Source organism: Corvus hawaiiensis, chromosome 24, assembly GCF_020740725.1.
Source record: "Corvus hawaiiensis isolate bCorHaw1 chromosome 24, bCorHaw1.pri.cur, whole genome shotgun sequence".
Lineage (NCBI taxonomy): Eukaryota > Metazoa > Chordata > Aves > Passeriformes > Corvidae > Corvus > Corvus hawaiiensis.
This window is the reverse complement of record NC_063236.1, coordinates 8,817,149-8,823,148: the sequence shown is the minus strand read 5'-3', so window position 1 is coordinate 8,823,148 and position 6,000 is coordinate 8,817,149.

The following is a 6,000-nucleotide window of genomic DNA, read 5'->3' as shown; positions in this document are numbered from 1 at the left end:
CCATGCCCTGGCCGCTCTGGCCATGCCCTGGCCATTTTGGGCATTCCCTGGTCACTCTGGCCATTCCCTCATCATTTTGGCCATTCCATGGTCACTCTGGCCATGTTCTGGCTACTCTGGCCATGCCCTGGTCATTTCAGCCATTCCCTGGCCACTCTGGCCATGTTCTGGTAATTTTGGCCATTCCCTGGTCACTCTGGACATGCCCTGGTCACTCTGGCCATGTTCTGGCCACTCTGGCCATTCCCTGGTCATTTTGGCCATTCCCCTGGTCACTCTGGACATGCCCTGGTCACTCCGGCCATCCCAAACTTAGGAAAGCCGGACAATTCCTCAGGAATATTGGCTTAAAAATGTTGATTTGGCCCCAGGGAGATGATGATTCCTGGTGTTATCCCTGTCTCGCTCGGTGCCACACAACCAGGGCATTTCTGGATCTTTTTGAGGGCCAGATCTTCAAAATTCCCTTCGGAGAGCTAAAAAAAGTTCAATTTCAGAACGGGAAAGAGAAAAAAAAACCAGGAGGAAAAGCTGGAAAATGGCAATTTTGGGGTGTTTGGCAGCAAAACCTCCGAGCCTCGGAGCTCTCCACGGGAAGGGAACGCAAGGGGAGCGCAGGGATCCCCCCAAAAGGATGCCTGGAAGTTTGGGATGGCCTCATCCCCGCAGGATGCGGTGGGGAGGGGCCGTGCCGCCCTTCCCGGGGCGTTCCCGGTGGTGCCAGGCTGGAAAATCCCGGTCAGCTTCTCCCCAAATCCCGCTCCTGCCCAGCCCCGCGGCCCCTCCGGGAGCTCCGGCAGCCCCCGCACGTCCAGAGGGCCGGGACGGCGTCACCGGGAGCCCGGGAGAAGCTCTTGGCTCCGGGAAAAGCTCTGGAGTGGGAAGTGAGCGAAGGGGAAAAGAATTCCGGGCTGCAACGCGCGGATCCCGACTCACGCGGCCGGGATGGATCCGTGCGGAGCTTCCCCCGCTCCGGCTGCGCGTGGGGAGGGGGAACAGATCCCTGCCCACCTTCCCATCCCTAAAAACAGCCGGGAATGTGGTGTGGAAGGTGCTGGAGCAAAGCTGGCCGGGTCCCAGAGCACTCCAGAGGCGCTGGGATTTGGGAATTCAGCTCGGGCTCGGTGTGACTTTGGTTATCCCAGCATGGGCAGGGAGGAGGAGGAGAAGCAGGAATTCCGTGCAGATTCCAGCCATCCCAAAAACCCATCCCTTCTTCCCAGGCCTCTCCATCCATCCCTGAGCATCCCTGAGCCTGGAGCAGGATCCCTGAGGATCCCAGGACGTGCAACTTCCCAGCCCAGCTGGCCACAGGCCGGGCCAGGATGGACAGGACAAGTTTTCCTCATTCCAAGTGGGAAAAGCAGCCAAAGGAGCTGATCCCGGTCCCGGTCAGGTGTTTAAAGGAAAGAGGGAAAACAAGGAATAGCCCTGGATGGAGCTTGGCTGCTGCTCTGGTCGTGAAATCCATGGGAAAAGCTCCCTGGAGAAGAGGCCAGGTGTCCGAGCTGGGAGCTGCAGGGACAGGGGAGGGTTGGGAATGAGGGGAAAAGTTTGGGAATGGGAGAGATGGGGTTGGGAATGGGAGGATTTGGGAATGAAGGGAAAGGTGAAGGGTTTGGGAATGGGAGGGATGGGGTTGGGAATGGGAGGGACGGGGTTGGGAATGGGAGGGTTTGGGAATGGAAGGGATGGGGTTGGGAATGGGAGGGTTTGGGAATGAGGAGAAAGGTGAAGGGTTTGGGAATGGGAGGGATGAGGTTGGGAATGGAGGGGAAGGATTGGGAATGGGAGGGAAAGGTTTGGGCATGGAAAGGTTTGGGAATGGAAAGGGAGGGTCAGGAAATGAAGACGGGAAGGGTTTGGGAATGGGGAGGAAAGGTTTGGGATGGGAAACTCAGGCTCACACCCCCACATCCCTCAGTCTGAGCCCCGGCCTGGGAGAATTCCCATCTCATTCCCAAGGGTTCCCTGCGCCCCCCACAGCAGCAGCCGCTCCATCCCCCCCAGTGTGGGGAGGGAAGGGCTGAACTGGGAGCACTGGGCCGAGACCCCACACACCGGGACAGCCCCGGGGAGCTCCCTGAGACCGGGACCGGCCGTGGGGGCACCGCACCCCGGCACCGGCGCTGCCTGCGGGGTGGCCCCGGCCCCACCGAGCCCCCAAATCCTCCCTGAGCCCCCCGAACCCTCCCTGAACCCCAAAGGCTCCCTGGGGGCCCAAACCCTCCCTGCACCCCCTAAAACCCCCCTGAGTCCCCAAACCCTCCCTGAACCCCAAACCGTCCCTGCATTCCCCAATCTCCCCCGAACCCCAAACCCTCCCTGAACCCCAAAGGCTCCCTGGGGGCCCAAACCTTCCCTGCACCCCCTAAAACCCCCCTGAGTCCCCAAACCCTCCCTGCACCCCCTAAAACCCCCCTGAGTCCCCAAACCCTCCCTGAACCCCAAACCTTCCCTGCACCCCAAACCCTCCCTGCACCCCTTAAAACCCCCCTGAGCCCCCAAACCCTCCCTGAGCCCCCAACCCCACCCTGCACACCCCAAACCCTCCCTGAGCCCTCCAAACCTTCCCTGAGTACCCCAAACTTTCCCCAATCCCCCAAACCCTCCCTGAACCCCCAAACCCCCCTGAAACTCCCAAACCCTCTCTGACCCCCAAACCCCCCCCGAACCCCCAAACCCTCCCTGAGTGCCCCAAACCCCCAGAGCGCCCCAAACCCCCCCGAGAACCCCAAACCCTCCCAGAGCGCCCCAGAGCCCCCCGAAACTGCCCTCCTTGAACCCCCAAACACCCTCTGAGCCCCCAAACCTTCCCTGAGCTTCTTGAACCCCCAAACCCTCCCTGAACCCCCAAACACCCCAGAACCCCAAACCCTCCCTGCACCCCCCAAGCCCCCTGAGCACCCCAACCCCCCCCAGAACCCCCAAACCCTCCGTGCGCCCCCCAAACCTTCCCTGAGCCCTCAAACCCTTCCCGAACCCCCAAATCCCACCCCCGGCCCCCTCCCCGCTGCCCCGCGGCCGCTTTAAGTGCAGGGAGGGATCCCGGCCACACCAAACCTCGCATTTCTGGCGGATGAAATCATCCCGCTCCTTTCTCCCAGGGAGACAAGTCCAGAATCCCGATTTTTTTTTCCACCAAGAGCTGGGAAACTGGGAATTATCACTCATAAAGTGGAGAGGGGGAAAAAATCCCTAAATTCCCTTTATTTAGCCTCAGGCTTTGCCTGAAAATGGGGCAGGAATAAGTTCAGCCGTTCCAGAGGGGAAAGGGGCACCGGAATTCCCACTGGATGAATGGGATGAATCCCACAGAATTTGGCTCAGCACCTCCTGTGTGGGAGCAGCAGCACCAGGAGTGGGGAAACCGGGAATCACCACTGAAAAAGTGGGGGGAAATCCTGGAATTCCCTTTATCTAGCCCCAGGCTTTGCCTGAAAATGGGGCAGCACCTTCGGGGGGGGACAGAACTTGGCCAAATATCCCGAAATCCCTCAGGTCCTGCCCCAGGGAATCGAGTGCTGCAGATGAAATCTCATCCCTAAAAATTCCAGTGAAATCTCATCCCTAAAAACAGCCTCCATTTCCCACCGAGGGCTTTGCTGAAGGTAAAAATAGGAGGGAAATGTTTTGATTGTATTTTTTTAAAAAAAAAAAACCCTAAAATTGGATGGATCCGATGTTTCCTTCAGCTCTGAAGGGAGATTTTTCCAAAGGTTCTGTTTCCCTGTTTTTGTATTATTTTGGAGCAGAAAAAAAAAGCGGAATGTGAGCCCTTTCCAGTGAAAATGAAACCCCGGGGCTTGTCCAGCTCCGCTGCTCTCCCTCTGCTTTTCCAGTGGGATCAGCTGGGAATGGCAAAGGTGGGACACGGAAGCTGCCGGGATGGGGATTTCAGGATGGCAGAGCCCGAAATCACAGCTGGGAGTTGAAAATCCCGGCTTGGTCCAAATTCCAGAGGCCCCAACGGTTCATGGATCCATCCCGGGTCGGGATCCAGGTTTGTTTTACTGGGAATGGTTTTGTTTCCAGCTCTGGCTGTGAACTCTTCCCTGGAAAAGGGAAGGGAATGAAGGTGAAGAAATGGAGCTCCTCCCGTTTTTCCCAGCTCGTTTTGCTCCATCCATCCCAGCCCTTCCCAGCCACAGCCTCCCGATTCCCACTTTTCCTCTCCGCTGGAATATCTTTCCCCTCTTTCCTGTTTTTCCAGGTGATCCGGGGTGAGAGGGGGCAGCTGGTGTCCCTCGGGATGTGCCCTGGGAACAGGGACTGCCAGATCCCATATCCAGGAGAATTTTGGGCTCTTGCCAGGAATTCCAGGCCAGGTTCAGTGAGGGGAGAGCAGCTCAGGTTCTCCAAGCGAGCAGCTTCCAATTATTCCCAATTATTCCCAGTTATTCCCTCGGATGGGTGCAGGAACAACCCCGAGCCTGGGAGAGTTACAGATGGGGATGACAGAGCAGCAGGGATGGGGATGTGTGAAGGATGGGATAAAACGGGATTTTTTTTGGAGTTTTCATGGAGAATCTGGGAATTCGGATGCCTCTTGGTCAAGCCCTGCACCGAGGCGGCTCCCAGGGATCAGGGAAGGAAGGAAGGGATTAGGGAGACACCTCCGCAGCATTTGGGATCCTTCATCCCTCATCCCCACCCTCAACAGGGACAGGGATGGGGAAGCTGGGACTGGGATAAAACGGGATTTTTTGGGGTTTTCCTGGAGAATCTGGGAATGCAGATGAGGGAGGGAGGGAGGAAGGGAGGGAGGAAGGAACCTCCGCAGGATTTGGGATCTGGCCCTGGAGGCAGCTGAGAGGGTCTGGATTCATCCCTCATCCCTCCACCTCTTCACTCACTCCAAACCCAAAGCCTGGGGGACACCTGGCAGCCCCTGCCACCCTCCAGGAGCCGGAGCAGCTTCATCCCTGCCTCCCTGCCTCCCCGCATTCCCGCATCCCGGCCCATCCCGGCCTCCGGGGGTTAACTCCCGGCGCTGGTGACTCAGAGCGTTCGGCCGCAGCCGCAGGAGCTGAGTAATTCCCGTCTCCGCGGAGGTCACCGCGCCTCCTCCTCTCCTCCTGCCTCACTCACGCGGCTCCTTCCCACTCTCCCTGCGCAAGCCCGGACCCTCCTCGCCTCCCTTTCCTCGTTTGAACACCCTGGCTACTCATTATCTTAATTATTTTAATTGTTTTAATTACTGCCGGTAATAACCGCAGCTCCTGGCGGTGGCTGCCCGTCCCACCGGCCTCCAGCTCCCATCCAAGGGAGCTTCCACAATCCTCGTTCCCTGCCCTTCCCAGGACATCCATCGCTCCCTGCTCCCAGCTCGAGCCCCCAGATCATGGCATTCCCAGAGGAAAAAAAAACTGGATTTATTTGGATTTCTTCCCCACAAATCCACGGAATCCCTGAGTTTGGTGGCTGTCCCTCTGATCCCGAGCCCTCGGCATCCAGGCAGGCGCCAGGGTGTCCCCACAGGTGCCAAACAGGGAGCAGGGCAAATAATCCCGGCAAAATCCGCGTTTAAAGCACTTCAGCTCCCGAGGAACCGGCATTCCCAGGTTGTATTCCCAGGTTTTATTCCCAGGTTCCTACAAGGCACCAGGGCAGCCACAACGACTTCGCTGCCTTTAATCAAATCCCTTCATTAGGTTGTTTAATTAGCAGGGGAGCTCTGGGAGCTCTCCCGGAAGGAATTTGTGGCAGAGCCATTAAGGCCCAATTAATCCGAGTTTAATCATCGGGAGCCTCCTTAAACCTTCCCCACTTCCCCCTTTAAACCTTCCCCGCTGGCCCTGGTGACCCTCGGCCACCCCAGGCCAGGGGACACTTCCCTGGAGGTGCCAGAAGGAGTGGGGGTGGTCCAGGCACCCCCTCGGAGCATCCCCCGGCTCTCCCATTCCAGGGAATTCCCGCAGCTGATCCCACAGGGATGGAGGAGGGAAGTGCTGAGCCCCGCCGGCTTTGGGGGGCACAGGAAAAGGAGCAGGAGAGCAG